We start from the raw sequence: 19315 nt of genomic DNA on the forward strand, positions 1-19315 counted from the left end.
CTCACACATGCACACACATGAATGCACATTCCAGTTTGGGCACTCAGTGCCGAAAAGGTTCGCCATCACTGGGTTAGGGGAACTAGGTATGTTTAGCCTAACAAACAGGAGACTTAGAGAGACATGATAGCAGTCTTGAAGTACTTGAAGGGCTGAGAGAAAGAGGGTATCAATTTACTTTCCATAGTAACTGAAGGCAGCACAATGGGTGAAAGCAGTGGGTGGAACCTCATCAGAGGGAGATCCAACATGGAAATAAGGAGGAATTTCCTGGTAGTGAGAACAGTTAATGGAACAGTTTGCCTCCCTGAAGTGGAGGTGTTCCATCATTGGAGCTTTTCAAGGAAAGACTGGATGACTATTTGTCCAGGATTGTATAAGGATTCCTGCCTTGGACAGAGGGGTTGGACTAGCACTAGAAGATTAAGGTCTCTTTCCTTTCTATTATTCTAAGCAAAGATCTTAATTTCCCAGATCTCTCATTTTTCCTTCTCATTTCCACTGTTTTTAGGTACTTGTATTTCCTATTAGTTTAGTTCAGTAGTTAGTTTAATGATTCCTTTGCTTTGGGGACATGTTTTAGTGGTGTTTTTATTGTACTTCAATATAAGAATTCTCACTTTAGAATGACTAATACTTATTACAGTAGAAACAAATAAATATAAACCAAAGAAATACTTTCCCCAGTGTACATGAAAGAGTCATTTCAATGGCTTGAACCTTTCCAAAGGCTATTGCCTAAAAAACCTTACAACTTTATAGTAATTACATTATTAATTACAATACAATTGAAAGAAGTATGTATCTTTTATTAGAAAAATGTACAATATTCATCTTAAACATTAATAGTTTTTAAATGCTTTATAAACTTGAGTAAACCATGGAGAGAAAGACAACAATGACAACTATGATTAATTGTACTATTATTTTGTATTAGATGAAAAGGGTAATTGGGTATTAATAAATAGTCCCAATAATCCCCAAACAACATTAGGCAGTTGAACCACAACAATTAAAACATTTTTTTAAAGATCTGTGGAACTCAACTCCCAGAATTCCCAAGCTGGCATAATCTGGGAGTTGCCAAAGATTGAGAAAAACTGCTTTAACATATCAAAACAAAGTTAAAAAGTACCTTTAATAGGAATGTCTGAGTTATTACCATTTAGTATTTTTTCTTGTTTTTCTTTCCTGCCACTCCCTCTGTTTTGCAAGCCTTTCCTCTCCATTCTCTGTGCTCTTCAAGGAGGGGAAAAAAGAAAAGAAAATTTGCAAGGAATCTATAGGCAAACTTTCCTGAGCTTGACCTGTTACTTCTTCCTTCCATCTTGCATTCACAGAGAGATTAGCTGATTCCTAAAGGGTCAGTGTGTAGTGAATTCATTTAATCTGTCAGTATGTCCCGTCTGTCCGTCCCCCCCAATATTCATACTTATGTTCAAAGTTCTCCCTACAGTTCTATTTTTGCATCTTCAGAATTTGTTTTTCTGCATGGCAATATCAGCAAGTAGATATTCCAAAAGGCTTTAGTCAAACTTTCGTTATTTTCTACCATGGCCTTATATTACCAAAATAGTTTGCTAATTTACCAGCAAAGTATAGCTGAAGTGTGGCATATAAGCAAAGAAGACTCTTGGCATCAGTAGCAAATGTTTGGATTGGATTGGAATGGAGTGGCAGAGTTGGAAGGGGTCTTGAAGGTATACTAGTCCAACCCTATATCATTTCAGACAAATTATTGTCCAATCTTTTCTTAAAAACCTCCAGTGTTGGACCATTCACAACTTCTGGAGACAAGTCATTCCCACCACTGATTAATTGTAATAACTGTCAGGAAATGTCTCCTTAGTTCTAGGTTGCTTCTCTCCTTGATTAGTTTCCATCCATTGCTTCTTGTCCTGCCTTCAGGTGCTTTGAATTATGGGACAAGCTGTGTGTCTGTTCTGTAGTTCTGCAGTTCTTTTGTTATATGTTAAACAGTTGTGTTACACATATTCCTCAGGATACACGTGTTCCGAACTGTTTTGGGCTTCTTGGCACTGGCACTTCATGGATTTTGAGGGCCTGTTACAAATGGACTCACAACTGGCACAATCAATCATATTAACAGCATCACACTGAAGAGAAATCAAACTGCTTTAGCATTACTGAAATCAGTAATGCTAAAATTTTTTGCTTATGTATCTAAATATAAGGTAAAAATAATATCACTATGTATTTTCATTGACAAAATACAATGTACCCATTTCACAGCATACATGCATAGATATGCACACACAGTGGTCAATTATAGCTCATTCTATCAATATAGTACCTCTTTTCATAGAAATCCACCTACAACATTTTGTTCTTAACAATCCAGAATGAAGTATGCCAGCCTCCTAACTGACTTTTTACCCTTACTTTATAATATAGGAGGAATCGAAACAGGGCGGGTAAGTTATTTAAAGCTCGGCTGGGAATTATTTTCTTATTTTACTGAACCTCTCAATTAGCAGTGATAATAGTTTCTAAATGTTAGGCTTGAAGTAACCTCCTCCACACAACCAGCCTCATCGGTCTGCACTCACGCCTTTCATCTTCCCATGCCACATGCCATGCAACAACCTACACCAATAGTTATACAGTAAGTTCATGAGACTTAAAAAAGTAAGCTTCCCTTTTTTAAAAAAAACTAGATAGGAAAAATCCCAGTGTTTCTTTTCTAAAGCTTAATTGCAGTTTGTAAGTCATACACTCAGGAAGATTCCTTGGATGCTTAAATGAGAATTCAGAGTGGAAGGTCAGGTCAGACTTTTCTCCGCTATTTGCATTAAAAGTTAAAATTGCATTTATTTATCTACAGTGTTTTTATATTGTCCATGTCACCAAATGTTGGGCAGCAATGTATACAATGAAGATCCACTTCAAATGGTAGCTTCTCACTGTGTGTACTATCTTGTTCCACAATATTCATGTCAAACGGTATGAATACATAAGTGAGTTTCCTCCTGCAACATAGAGATGTAGAAAAAATATTAAATAATTCTCAGTTATCTGCTAAAAAAAAGAAACCCATGAAACCGATGTTTTAAACAGAACAACATCAAAATAAATCAACCCTACTGCTCAGAATTCTTCTTTTTTTCCCCTTTAAGAACAATTAATACAATCCATTGCTAATCAGATATAGATATACAATACTTTTTCAATAGTTTATGATGATCAATTACATGCTAGAAAAATATACAGTACTCTTCATATCTTAATAGATTCCAACAACAGATAGGAAATAGCCAAGAAGTACAGATACACATGAAAAAATAAACCTAAAATCATTTTAATAATTTCAATCAAGTGTGAGACAATAGGATAAGTTCCAACCATGACGTTTAATGTCCTACTATCTGAAATGTTTGTCCCTCCACAAAGTAGTTGTAACCAGCCTTTATTAAACATTTTCTGAAATATCCAATATACATTACACATTTTATGGTCTTACTTTAAAGCCTTACTTTAAAATCATATTCTTGTGATGTTTTGTGCATATGCTCAAAGATTCTGAAAACAATCTGCATCTGAATGACTGCATAAGTAAAAAAAAAAAGGGGGGGGGTTCTTCTGAGATCAAAGGAATCTTTGCATGCCTCGAATGACTTAAAATCATTAAGTATTTGATTTATTGCCCACTATTTAAAAAGGGTTTGGGATTATTTAAAGGTATGTTAGAGGTAAGATTCCAAATAGTTCATGTAATCTTCTTTATCCATGGGCAAAGACAGACAGCACATAGTTGAATTGCATAGATCTCTTATAAGCTTAGAAATGTGCATCTGATTTCTTTGTAGTCAAAAGCAACAGCAAATACTCGTAACACAATCTGCATTATTCCCATTTTTTTGCTATTTTTTATTGGTTGTGAATTCAGTCTGACATGTGTATTAGCCCAGATTCAGGAATAAGTGCTGTATTTTGCAAATTGTGCTAAGAGAAATAGAAAGGAAACCAAGAGTGATGGGGCTAGATTCAATGGAAATATTTCCAAGATTTCTCCTAACCCAGACAGGCATTGTTTTAGTTTCTAGCACACCGTTTTTGGCACATGTATACATTGCCTAATGCTAATGGTAAAACAGTTTGGAGAGCTGAATGATATGCAGCTAGCCAAAGATTGATTAAATCACTGCTTCCCAACCTGAGCAACTCTGTGGACTTCAATTCCCAGAATTCCCTGCCCAACAACTTGAAGTTGCCAAGGTTGGGCAACAGTGGTTAAATACTTTCAGCTCATATGAAGATACTAGATTCATCAGATTCCACTCCATATTCATTACATGAATCAAATCAAAGCAGCCTAGGCACTCATTGTTGAGGTGCTGTTTGAAAACATCCAACAAAGAGGAGCCCACCTCTTAAGTTCATTGGTTTCAATTCCTTATAAAAATATCTTAACCACAATCCCAGTATACACTTACTTGGGATTAAGTATCCAAATTATGTCGGATTGTTTGTGAGTGTGCATGCATTTAATGGCATTATAAATTATAAAATATCAAATTGCATCAAGATTATCTCCATATTTATTTATGTATGTAGTTCAGATCTGATTTAGCACTTTCTAAGGGGCTACTTTTCCCACCATGGACCTGTCCAGCCACTTAGATTAGCAGTCTTCGCTTTTCTGACCACTTCCTATAGCTATGGAATCCTCTCTGTACAAAAGCGTGCTTGATTCTCACTATCCCAGAGGTTGGGAAAAGGACAAAAACACATTAATTTCACCAAATTTTTAACTGAATTGAGTTTATTGATACTCATTTTAATTGCAGTTATATAGTTTCTTTCTCTCTCTTTATAGGTGTTGTATATATTTGCATACTCGTAATACTGCGTTCTGATTGGTCCGCCAATGCCGCCTATTGATTGGTCCGCCTGACGACGGGAAGTTAAGAAGCTGACATTGGCCGCGAGCCGCAAGCAGCTGCTATAAAAGAGGCTGCCGCGGCTCCAGTTTTGTTGAAGTTACTGAGAGCAAATAAAGAGCTGAATTCACACTGGTCTCGAGTCAGATCTTTCCCGCGACAGAACAATAGGAACTGGAGGCTTTTTGTCAGGAAGAATGGGCAGCTTTACCATCTGAGAAGATAAAGAGCCTCATCCACACATACCACAAAAGACTTCAAGCTGTCATTGATGTTAAAGGGGGCAATACACCCTCTTAAGAACTGGGGTATGTAAACTTTTGGTCAGGGTCATTTGGGTAGTTTCTGTTGTCATCATGATTTAAAAAGAGTAAACACAGTTGATTGATAATAAATGGCTTCAGCCAACCACTAACCATGAGTGATAGAAAAGTTATTGTGTTAGAGCAATAGCACTTAGACTTATGGACCGCTTTATAGTGCTTTACAGCCCTCTCTAAGCGGTTTACAGAGTCAACCTATTGCCCCCAACAGTCTGGGTCCTCATTTTACCCACCTCAGAAGGATGGAAGGCTGAGTCAACCTTGAGCCTGGTGGGATTTGAACTGCCAAATTGTAGGCAGCTGGCTACAGATGTAGCTTGCAATACTGCACTCTAACCACTGCACCACAGAGGCTCCTTCATCATATTCTTTATTCTTTATCATTCATCTTCTCTGAAAAATGGCCAAGAAATCATACATTCTGCCAGGGTATGTAAACTTATGAGCACAACTGTACGTGTGTGTGTGTGTGTGTGTTTTCGCGGGTACTTACATGTTTGGTATTCAGCTTTGTTCGGGTATTTTCCCACGTCATTATAGTTGTGCTTTTAAAGTTGTAGCAACGTTTCGGCAGAATCTCATCTGCCATCATCAGGCTTCTGTATTTTGTTCGTCTGTGAGTCAGACTTTCACAGCCGTTTCTGTTTTAAATTTGGTGCTAGCCTACTGCTGTGCCAGAATGGTTTTTTCTTCATCCTGATTGGTTGGGAGTCTTGGTCTGTGTTTATTGGTCTTGGAGTTTGCTGTGTTCTGCTTGATTGGTGTTTCTAATATCTTCTGTCTGTTTTGTGGCTTTTTTTGTCTTGATTGGCTGGCAACATTATGTTCCTGTATTGGAGGCTTTTAGTGCAGCTTGGCTCCGAGTAAATGGACGGCTATCATTTATTAGGAAGCTAGGTTTTGTCTGGGTGCCTGGTTGGGGTGTGTTTGAGCTGGAGGTATCAGGGGGGATCTGTTTGTGCCCAGGTGTTTGCCTGGCTTGTGGTGTGGAGATTTTTTTGTTTGTGAGTGCAGGCTTCCAAATAATTGACAGTCTGGTGGAATCATCTCTTCTATTCATGCTTTCAGGTCTGACTCACAGATGAACACAATACAGAAGCCTGATGATGGCAGATGAGATTCTGCCGAAACGTTGCTACAACTTTAAAAGCACAACTACAATGACGTGGGAAAATACCCGAACAAAGCTGAATATCATACACGTAAGTACCCACAAAAACTTAAGAAAACACACACACGCACACACACATATATGTATATATGTATATGTACACACACACACACACACAGACACATATATATACACACACACACACACACACACACACACACACATATATATATATATATATATATATATATATATATATATATATATATATATATATATATATATATATATATATATATATATATATATATTCAGCTTTGTTCAGGTATTTTCCAAAAATACCTAAAGTTCAACGTTTCGGCAGAATCTCATCTGCCATCATCAGGCTTCTGTATTGTGTTTGTTCATCTGACTCACAGATGAACACAATACAGAAGCCTGATGATGGCAGATGAGATCTGCCAAACATTGCTACAACTTTAAAAACACAACTACAATGACGTGGGAAAATACCTGAACAAAGCTGAATACCATATATATATATATATATATATATATATATATATATATATATATATATATATATATATATATATATATATATATATATATATATATATACACAGAGAGAGAGAGAGGGAGAGAGAGAGGAAAAAAATATATAACTGGATATAAATGCATTTTAACTTTATATTATTTATATATAATTACAAAAAAGATTGTACAGAACCTCCACACACACAATTAAATTGGATCATGTGTAAATGTAATGAAAAAAAAAATAAAGGAGAGAAAAGAAAAAGGATTTTAAAAACAAACAAATTAACAAAGGAAAAGAAAAAAATAATGTTAAAAATTAGCTTGAATGTTCTCTCTCTCATATATATACATATACACACACACACATAAGTATGTATGTATGTATATGAGAGAGAAATTATAAATAAATAATACATAACATCATGATTTTCTCTATTCTATTTTCCTTCTACTGAAGAATCTGAGTATTTCTTCCCAGCAACCCTTGAGAAAAATCTCAGGTATAACCCAAAACGGCCTTAGTGCTCAATGAAGCCTAATTTGAATGTCTACAGCCTCCTCTCACATTCCATCTGAAGAGTGTAACTAAATATGGATTCCGCCACCACACCTTTCTCTCTCGCTCTCTTTATTTATTCTTTTGATTGATGTAAAAATTATGGGGAACTTGGAAGTCCACACCCTAATATGCAACTGTAAGTGGCCTGATAAAAGTACATAGTCTATTTGTCTAATGGCTATTAGGGATGTGCAGCATGCTGCATTCAAGGGAAAAGTACATAGGATGCTCATTGCATCACCTGTTAGTAACTATTTAAAGCAGCTGTATCTTTTCCTGGAATCTTTTCCTGCTGCAGCTGCTTTAAAAAACTGCCAACGTGCTATGTGAATAGTTGCATGCATTCTTTTTATTTCCTTTTGAGGTGCTGCATAAACTTAAAAGTTACTCCTGTAAGTTAAATCTGCTAAATTCCCTCTTCCCTTTACTAAGGGTTTGTCCTCTTTTATATCCAAAGCAAGATCAAAACATGGGGGAAGAGGAAGGAAAAAAAAAATCAATGTCTGGGCTTGCTTAAAGCATTTGAGATTATCAAGCAATTTAGTTCATATTTTACAAGCTGAAATGCTTGATTTTTATCAAAAGATTTGGGTCAGAAGTTTTTCCTGTTTGGAATGAAATATCTCTAAGGTTCCTTCATGGAATTTAAGTTTCTAGGTTAGTTTAAGTGGTTATTACTTCACATGTTATTTTTATTTTTCATAAAATAACCACAGAAGTATTATGGAGAACAGTACAGTGAAAATTACTTAGCTCCTTGGATTTTGTTTACACTTTATAGTTGAGGCACACCTTCCCTAGATTTAAGCTCAGTTATTACTCAAGAGGAATCAGACTTCATGACCTCATATGTTATCCAAGCACTGATAGCAGTGTTTACCAGTCCATCAAGATTAGCAGTGTGAAGGATGGTTGCAGTATGTTTCCATGGAAATGCTCAAATACCCTATAGAAATTACTGAGTTGTTCAGTAGACAATAGGTATTCTTTCACCAAACTACTTGCTCACAATGCTGTGTTTTAAATCAGCTGTAGCTCTGGGCAGTGACAACCTTTTCACATATTTTTCAGCTGCTGAACAGCTTCATTTTTCCTTGGATCTGCTTTTTCAAGAGTCAAATGCCTGCCGTTTCAGGGCCTAGAGCAGGGGTGTCCAACCTTGGCAACTTTAAGACTTGTGGACTTCAACTCCCTTTGCTGGCTGAGGAATTCTGGGAGTTGAAGTCCACAAGTCTTAAAGTTGCCAAGGTTGGACACCCCTGGCCTAGAGAAAGAGGGGCCATGACTGTGGAGCTGCTCTAAACTCCAATTATTTTCTACATAAAAGAGGAGTACACAACAGTAAGTGTAAAAGTAGAATTGCTCCTAAAGAATTATGGAGAAGATGTCCTCTTCTGGCCCTCTTCCAGTCCAACAGGATTTTGCAGGAATAGCTGGCTACAAAATCAGTGTTTCAGAGAGATGTAAAGATTTGTGCCCAATGTTGTTTTAATTTATTTAGTGCCCGGAATGACATTAGATCATGGGTGTCAAGCTTGCCCTGTCATATTGCTGTCACACGACATTTTGCAATTTTTCTCCCTTTGTGGAGCTGGCCTGTATGTGACGTATCCGGTGCAGGCCACCAGTTTGACACCCCTGCATTGGATGTATTTAATGAAGTGTCTGCTATTACTGGAACAGCCAGCTATCAGCAGAAAATTTTCTTCTCCTTTTGTAGATTAAAGCAGGGGACTCCAACCTCGGCAGCTTGAAAACTTGTGGACTTCAACTCCCAGAATTTTCCTGCTAGCTGTGCTATGCTGGCTGGGGAATTCTAGGAGTTAAAGTCCACAAGTCCTCAAGTGGTGTAGGTTGGAGACCCCTGGGTTAAGGCAAACTAACTGTCAAATTGAACTTAGCTGCTACTGACTTCATGGACATGTCCATATTGTTTGTTTGGCAACAATACAAAAGGTTATTTTATTGCCCCCCCCTTTCTGGCCCCCAAAAGGCTTCCTATTTGGCCTTCTGTCCAAGAATTTCCATTGATTTTTCCTTCCATTTGCTAAGAATCTAAACAAATTCTAATGATAATGTGATAATGGTAAATAAGCTGATGTACAAGATACAAATGTCACATCTACCTATCGTGGTATCAGTGTTAAAAAAAACCATATGAGATGAATTAACAATAACATAACTTATAAACAGAACATTTAAAGCAAACAAATTTGGGAGTTTGTATCATAGACAAAATGCCATAAGAAAAGTTGATCAGATTGCTTGAAAGTCCTTACCCACGAACCTTTTGTTGAAAAAAGATTAATTCAAATATTGAAAAATATTATGTGGCATGACTTCAGTGTTACAAAATGGATATACGTAAGTTTATCTTTCTAATATGGCATACTTCTTTTAGCTGTTTCCTTTACTATCCATGCTTGAAGGATCCATCATGCTTGCTGCCTTGATAGCTGCTGAGAAAAAGAAAACACATTTCTCCGTGACAATCGGAGCTCTCTCTAAAGTCATGTTGACATTCCTGTTGCTCTGGATTCTGCTAGAATGCCAAGGTTCTGGCAGCTATGCAAGGACACCAGGTGCTGGTTTTGACCCTGGTTTATATTCTCACAAAAGGATTGACTGACTCAGTCGGCATGTTTACAGTGCCAACAATACAATAACACAAGGTACATAGTTTTATACTGAGTCAGATCTTTGGTCCATCCAGCTCTCTGAATTTGAGGGCAGGAGAGGGGAACAAAAATATTCAAATCTTCCCATTGAATTGAACATGAAGGTGTTTCCATACAGTTCATTCTGCCACTATCTTAAGAGGGGTGGATGTGGAAATCTATTCCTTTGTTTCTGCAATATTCTGGCATAAATGTAGGACTAAATAAAGATAACAGAATAACAGAGTTGAAAGGCACCTTGGAGGTCGTCTAGCCCAGTCTCCTACTCAAGCAGGGGATTATATACCATTTCAGATAAATGGTTGTCCAATTTCTTCTTAAACTCCTCCAGTGTTGGAGAACCCATAACAACTTCTTTTTTTTAATTCATGTTTTATTTGCAGTTTTCCTTTCACACCATACATATTTTGTGGACAGTGTATTGACTGGGTCAATGTCCTTTTTAAACAATGCTAACAATAATAATAATTATGCATAATCCTAATCTTCCAACTTCAACAATACCATTCTCTCTTTATAATTCTTTATCATTTTTTCCATTAATTAATTTCAACATAAATAATATTTCTTTGCACCATATATTTGTTATCTCCTAAGTCACTAATATTTAATATTTTAAAAAATTACTCATTATTCCATCACAATTTCAATATCCCAAATATCTAGAACTACTAATAAGGCCAAATATTAACAAATTTTAATCAATCCCAGGATTATATCTCAAAGTCCACACAATTTCTAATCCTTAAAACTTTTAAGTTCACAATATATTTTAACTCACTGTTAATATTAATAATACAATTAGATTACTTAATCCTAAACTTCTACCTTCTACCCTTAATTTGTTTGTAATTGTAATAAATTCCATTATCTGTTAGTATATATGCTACTATTTTCCCTATTTATATGTTCTACTTTTTCATTTTATTAATATATTTTATCACTATCCATCATCTCTTAATCTTTTTGGAGTTCCATCATTTGTTGACTTTTTAATCACCTTTTTATTCCTCTTTCTTGGAATCTTATAACTTTTTTGATATTTTTATATCCACTGAGTACCCCCTTTGAGTTGCCCTTTGTCTCTTTCTGCTGTATCATTTGAGCACCCATCCATAAGTCTTCCTTTTTTAAAAGAGATTTTTATTTTTTTCTCTAAATCTTTTTTTTTTTAAGAAATTTTTCTTTCTTTTTTCTCTGTTCCATTGTAAACTTTTAAGGAATTATCTATTTGATTCCTACTTTCTCTTCATTATCTTTGTCTTCTTGCATCTCATTTTGATTTTTCTCTTCCACTGCTTCTTCTAATTTCTCATCTATTTTCTGAATATCATGTTCATCTTTTCCCCCCAGTTGTTGAGAGGCTTATACACTCATTTCTTTATCTTTAAACAATTCCCCTGTCTTCTTATTGTTCTTTATAGTTTCATGCATGCTTTTGAGCATCAACAGTATTTCTTCATATTATCCCCTGATAATCCATTTTGTAACAATTTAATAAAAAATACTCAATATACCTCTATGATTCCATCTCAATATTTAAAAACTCCAACAGAGCCAATTATTGATAGAATTTAGTCAATCCCATAGTTATACCTCCAAATCCCCTAAATTTATAATCTTTAAAATTCTTTAGTATTTTGCAGTTATTTGTCTTGCCAATTGTCCAAGACAAGTTTAACTTTTCTTCTTTTCTTTTTTCTTCTATCACCTTTCTTCTTTTGCCTCGTAGAATGTTCTCTCAAATAGCATTAATGATCCAAATCCAGATTAATCCACTAGGTTTCCTCCAATCTTTCAAATCCACAATCCAATAACCAGTTTCAATAGAGTTTAGGTAAAGGTAAAGGTTCCCCTCATTCATATGTGCTAGTCATTCTGGCTCTAGGGGGCGGTGCTCATCTCCATTACAAAGCTGAAGAGCCAGCACTGTCTGAAGACATCTCTGTGGTCATGTGGCTGGCATGACTAAATGCCGAAGGCGCACAGAATGCCCACCAAAGTGGCCCCTATTTTTCTACTTGCATTTTTACATGCTTTCGAACTGCTAGGTTGGCAGAGGCTGGGGCAAGTAATGGGAGCTCACTCCGTTATGTGGTGCTAGGGATTCGAACCGCTGAACTGCCGACCTTTCTGATCGACAAGCCACTGAGCCACTGCGTTCAATAGAGTTTAGTTATTTGCAATTTAGTTCATCTTAAAAATCTTCAAAAAAGAAAAGAAACTCACTAAATATTTCAAAATATCCAAGTCGTCTTTTAAAATAGAATCAAGGTCAGTCTGCCTTCCAGGTGTTGTTTACTTTCTTCTGTTATGTATATTAGACATTCATTGAAAGTTCTCATGCTGTAGTGCTCTTCTTCTTCCAGTAGATGGTTCTCCTGCTCCAAATTCCAACATTAAACAGTAAGTCAAAAACAGCTAATTATTCCATAAGTCCAGGGGGGTTAAAAATACAAATAGGAAAGACAGTTTCTCCCAAAAGCCACCTTTCAGATTTTTTAAACTTTTTTCCAGGTTTTCTATATTTTAAAGCTTCCTTTGGGCATTATTTTAGCCTCTTAATTTCCAGTCTTTAGTCTTCTCTGTTTGTCTAATCGCCGCTTCCTTAGCACTTGGAGTTTATGTTTTGAAATTCTTGTACTTAAGTCTTTAGTGTAAGAGTTGGAAGTTATCTCACCCAGTTTCAATGCTCTGTCTATGAACCGCTCCAGCACAAATCTTATGGTCCTGGTTGTCCCAGCTTGTGACTTGCCAAAAATGGCCATAGTCCCTGCTGCCACTCAGGAGAGCTTGCTTTGGACCTAATGAGGAAATTGCAAGTTCCTTCTATGAAGCACCTCTCCTTTCTTTGCCACCCCTACAAGGCGGCTTTGACCCCGTAGGGTCTCCTGACAGCAGTTGCCAGCTGGATTTTGCGGGACACGGCTGAGCCTGCTATTTTCCAAGTTGTTCTCACCGTGATGTCAACCGGAAGTCGAGAACCCACAACTTCTAAAGGCAAGCCATTTCATGGATTAATTTTCTGTCAAATTTCTCCTTATTTCTATATTAGTTCTCTCCTTGATTAGTTTCCATCCATTGCTTCTTGTCCTGCCTTCAGGTGCTTTGGAGAATAGGTTGTCCCACTCCTCTTCTTTGTGGAAGCCCCTTAAATATTGGAACACTGCTATCATGAAACCCCTAATTCTTTTTTTAATTAAACTAGACATACCGAATTTCTGCAACTGTTTTTCACATGTTTAAGCCTCCAGTCCCCTAATCATCTTTGTTCCTTTTCTTTGAGATTCTTTTAGAATATCAACATCTTTTTTATATTGTAGTGACCAAAATCGGATGCAGTGCTCCAGGTGTGGTCTTGCCAAGGCATTATAAAATGATACTGACACTAACATTAGACATTGCATCTATCCCTCTGTTAATGTAGTCTTGGACTTTGGTTGGCTTTTTTTGGCAACTGCAGCATACTGCTGGCTCATATTTAAATGGTTGTCCACTATAACTCCTAGATCCATCTTGAGTTACTGCTATTGAGCCAGATACCTCCCATTCTACACCTGTGCATTTGGTTTTTCTTGCCTAAGTGCAAAGTGTTACTTTTCTCACCATTGAATTTCATTTTGCTATATAGGGCCCAGTGTTAAAGTTTGTCAAGATCCTTCTGTATTTTGAGCCTATCTTCTGGAATATTGTCTATTCCCACCAATTTGGTCTTGTTCCTCTTCTATCCCCTCATCTAAATCGTTTATGAAGATATTGAAGAGTATTGACCCTAAGACAGAATTTTGAGGTGCTCCACTGCATACTTTCCTCTATGTCGATACAGTTCCATTGAGAAATACATGTTGAGTGCGGTTAAATGGATTCCTTGAAATGCTTTTTTCTCATATATTAAAGGCAGTGATGGACAGACTTCAGGCTTTTAGGATATGGGATCTATTTTGGCTACCATTAGAGCTGAGAAATCCATGAGGTGGAGTCTGCTGGATTTACCCCAGGTTTCCCCTAAACTTATTTTTAGTGGTACATTTTACAAGATATTTTGTTGCTGCTATTATGGCACAAGTTGTACTCTGAAATCTTCATGGTTTATTCAAAGAATTATCAACAATCTGTTATTTTCGCTATCCTCACTAGGAGCCTGCTATTCAAGATACAGCACTTTCACATTATTTTCTAATACTTATTAATAATATTCATGGGACACTTGTACACCCTGAGTACTTCCACTCATACTCATTCATATTCCTTACAAAGCAGTCTGAACCTGGTCCATTATCTTCTTCACTTCTGCTGACCAACTGCTTCAGAGAAAGTGCAATGGTTATCCCCCAGCTAATTAAGGGGGAAGTGCCAAGAAAGCCATCCAGTTGGGATACCACCTCTGAGCTACCAGTGATCATAGAATAAAAAAACACTTCCCTCCATTCAACATGCAAACAACATGCAAAAATTGTTTGCACCCACCCTACATGTGTTTCATTATGTGTATCTGCATTTGTTTCATCTTTTTAAAGAAACTGTAGCAATGGGAAATTGTGGGAAAACAGGTTAATTGAGAAATAATATAAATCTACTTACTGCTGTTCCTCTGTGTATTTAAAAGCATAAATGCAATGTTGTAGTCCTATAAGTGTAACAACTGACCATATTTATTTGGTCAACTCTGGGCAGTTGAACATCAGAAAGAGGATAATAAATCTCTGTGTAAACAGTGGTAGGGTGTTGGTGGGGAAGAATAAATATTGTCTGGCACCCAGGAGCTGGATTACAATAATTCCCAGCAGGGGGAAAATGAATTCCCCACATTTGCAGAACAATGATTCAGCGGAATTATCCGCTTTACTTTGGTTTCAAATAACCTGCAACAGGATCAGAAAAAAATCAGTTCCAGCCCCCAAAAGCATACAATGGGTTGTGCTCAGTTTGGAGCCAGTTCCAAATTGGGCACAAATTTGGTATGGAGGTGCCAGTAACTGAATATGTTTTTCCTTGTGCTGAAATAAGAAGCTAGTTGCTCAATGCACATTAGAATCGAACCTGTATTGTCTATCAGTTGCTCAGAAATATTTCCTTTGTTACCAGTGAATTAGAACAATTTATGATATACCACGAATATGCCAATTCATTATACTTTGCTTTGCTTTTGCTTCTGGAAAATTTCTGTCTCTTAACCTATTTTCTCACTCAAATAACCACAAAGGGTAGTTATGCCTGCAGGAAATTTTTGAGCATGTTGAGATCTGTGTGCACAGCATGGGAAAATAGCAGAAGAGGGAGGAGAGGGAGAAAAGATTAGATATATTTGCCTCCAGGAACAAGTTTCCCATTCTTTCTTCTGGTTCGGCAGGTAGTTTTAACTTGCTTTCATACATATAGATCCAAGCTTATCATTGCTCATTGGGCTTGATTCCATCTACTTCATGCAGACAAACCTTTCTTTTAAGTTTGCTGGGCTAGAAATAAATTAGCAGATTTTGACTTTGTATGCCGCAAAACAACAAAAATAAATGTTTCACGAATGATTCATATTTTCTTTCATGTTCCTGTTTTCTTTATTAGCAATTGGCTCTTAGAACAACAGCAGACTTTGATTACCTAGATTCCAACCTTTGTCTAGATATAGTCTGTGTATATATGCTGAAATGACAATACTTATGTGCTGACAAATTAGCTAGGATCTGACAGATATATCAATCCTATTTTGCTGCAATATGCTTGGTAAACTCTGGGCAGTATCTGGAAAGTCAGCTGGGGTGCCTGCCCTGTTTATGACTAACAGCTCAATCCTCTGCAGTTCTATTTTGATTTAGACTCCCTGAATTCAGTGAACCTTATTCCCAAGTGAGTCTAATCACAATATGAGATCATAATCCAAATTATGGAAATTAAAGCCTCATGTTGGAGTGGAAGAAAAAATAGTGTGCAACATGGAGATCTCTGGATATGTTAAACCATACCCCAGCCATCCCTTACAATTGAACGAGCTGAGTGGGGCTTATTGGAACTGAAGGTCTGTTAGCCTATTCCTGCTTTGGGCTATATTGCTTCATAATGAAGAACGGGCTTGTATGACAGAAAGTTCTTATAAATATACACCATATTTTCTTGACAGAAAGAATGTTTTTCCTGAAATAGTAGAGGGTGTTATTTTACATTTGCTGTTAAGATTAGAAGAAATGATTGAAAACAAAGGAATTGACAGCAGGTGCCTAAGGCTATAAAGTATTCCACCTTCTGAAGTTTAGGTACTTTTGAGAGGCACTGTTTGCTGGTGTTTTTAACATTTTGTAACATTTAAACAAGCTTTCTCTCTCTTTTTCATTTTCCTAGGTAATTTTTTCCATTGCCTTATCACCGATATTCTTTTTCCTTTCACTCTTTTCCTTCCTAATGCTGCCAACCTTCCCATTATATTTTTCCTATTTCCTTTTTGCTGTTTCTGCTAGAAGAATGTATCTATTAATGAATACTTTTTCCAAGGGATCTCCATAAAAATAGCGATAGCACTTACATTTATATACCGCTTCATAGTATTTTACAGCACTCTCTAAGTGGTTTACAGTGTCAGCAATTGTCCCCCAAACTATGGGACCTCATTTTACTGACCTCGAAAGGATGAAAAGCTGAGTCAACTCTGAGCCTGTCACTCAGTGGGCAGAGTTTGCCTGCAATACTGCTTTCTAAACCACTGCGCCACTATGGTATAATTCAAAATAATTCACAGCATTAGAGAATCATAAGTTATAAGGAGCCATTTATGCCATCAAGTTCAGGTCTTGCTCAGTGCAGAGTTCCAAGGCAAAGCACCCCAAAAAGACGGCTGTTTAACCTCTGCTTGAGTAGACCTAATGGAGAGATGTTTTCTTTGTATTTGGTTATATTCTTATTGTATAAATTTTGTTGAATTTTTCTTTCAGTAAAATAGTTTTTTACCTTCATTGTAGCTTCAGAGACACTTGATTTTCATGACAGCGATTATACAAAGTTATTGATTATAGAGTCCAGGCACCTAGCCCAGCAAGCTATCTATAGGATACCCTGGTATCTCTTCTTGTCTAAAGCTTTAAAATATAAAACAACAAAGTTGTACCTACACATAACACAAGGGCTAGTTGTGTGATTCTATAGTTTTTCTTGAATTAAATCAATACAATCAAACTCTAGATATAAAAATAAGTTGATTGGGAAAGAGTGAATAGAAGGAAGCATGAGGGAAGACAAAAGTTGTACATACAGAAATCCAGGTTAGCCCTAGATGAAGTAGTTATTTATCTACTTCTTGGATAAATTCTTGGTACATGTTCAGAGTTCAGAGAATACAACTAAAAAGAGATCATCTAGGCTTCTTGTTTAGATGTTATTAAGACAGATCCTCCTTGCTAGGTTTCCCCTCCCTTCCTTTTCTTCTTTCATTTGTTCTTTTTCAAACGACAGATTATATAGAACAGGGATCCCCAACCACCGGTCCGCAGACCGGTACCGGTCCGTGGAACAAATCCTACCGGGCCACTGGTTTGCTGGCGCCGCCATCTTGTTTTGATGAAAAAGTGCTTCCGGTGAGCTTTTCCGGGTAGAAAGCTCACCGGAAGCACTTTTTCATCAAAACAAGATGGCGGCGCCCCGGGCGGCGCCGTGATGCTGATGCACGCTGATGCCGTACCGGGCCGCGGCATAAAAAAGGTTGGGGACCACTGATATAGAATACACAGGAGACTATAAGCAAAGAGGCTGGCTGTGCTTTGCCCAATCAAGTCAAATGGTCATTTCTGATATTGGTCTAGCCAGTAAATTGATATTTCTAACAACCTTTGTGGAATGAGAAATATGTTGCCTAGTTTTCACCAGTTGCATCACTGGTAAAAGGAGATATATGGAAAGCTGATCTGAAAAACAAAATATCAGTTCTGTTGATTCAGGTTGTCAGCATTGGGTCATTTACCAGATGCTTTGGGAGACAGTAGTGGCTTTATCAAAACCTCCTAATCGTTTGTCACAAAATTTAGAGTTAACAAATGCATATATTTACTGGCAATGGAACAATTTACAGAAGTAGTTTCAACAGGAGTTGATAATGCTGTGCATTTTTTCTGCGTATTCTTATCAGAGAGAAAAATTGCAGAATCAAAATTCTGTGCATGTCAAACTTCCTTGCCTTGTCAATCTTGGGTTGCTAAGCCAGCTGTAGCTGGAACCATTCTTGAAGATTCCCTTCTGTAGCTAGATGGTAGACCTAGCTGACCTTAGCTTGTGTGATCTACCAAATTGTATCAATAAAACTTTTGACATTATTGTGAGAATTATCTTTTTCTGGGGAATTAAAGATTCTTTGGAATTATTTTATGACAGAATTTTTATAAATGAATAATATGGAGAGAATCATTTTTCTCTTATACTATATAGGAATGGCTCTCTGATATTCAGTGGCTATAAATTTCAGGAAATTAGATGCATTATGCATTATGGAATACAACCTTGCATTCCAAATTTTGGTACACTCTCCATAGTTGCTGAAATAAGTTTGGTTTAATATTTTCTTAAGTAAATTGCTATTTAAATAATGGAAATGAAAATTGAAAAGTGCCCAAATTTATTTTTTTGATGAGTCAGTTTGATGCTGTTCTCCATAAAGTTATGAAATCACAATTTAGTGTAACTTGCAGAATCCTGTAGAAAATTAGTACCCATCCCTCTGCTAGAAGAATGAAATATTTTGAGAAATATTAAAAAGTCAGAATATTATATTTCCCTGGATGAGAAATGGAGAAACATTTTTAGAGGGAGAAAGCAGCCACCACCTTTCCTTAATAGCCCATAGCAGATGTCAGCACTTAAGAGAAAGAGATAGATAGTTCTATTCATAAGCAAATACCTTCACCCAAGATCCAACACAGGAAAAAGCCATTAAGCCACAATAGGAATTACCCAACATCCTTTAAGAACACAACCCCCTTCATTGCATTACTCCAGACATCAACCAAACTTAGACAAAAATCTAGGATTTGTACTTTGCTATAGAGCCAGTTATGACCCCTATATAACCCCTACATGGCCCCCTGGGAGCCTGATAACAGTCAATAGAATACATGTTCTTGCACAGGAACAGGAAGTTCAAGTGCAAAGCCCAAGAGAAGGTATAACACCCTCCCCCCACTCTCAGCTCCATGTGATCAGCTGCGCAGAATCACACGCTTGGTGGTTCT

The sequence above is a fragment of the Notechis scutatus genome, chromosome 5, assembly GCF_049901735.1.
Source record: "Notechis scutatus isolate UNSWTSFEM ecotype Mainland chromosome 5, rNotScu1.2, whole genome shotgun sequence".
In the NCBI taxonomy this organism is placed as follows: Eukaryota; Metazoa; Chordata; class Lepidosauria; order Squamata; family Elapidae; genus Notechis; species Notechis scutatus.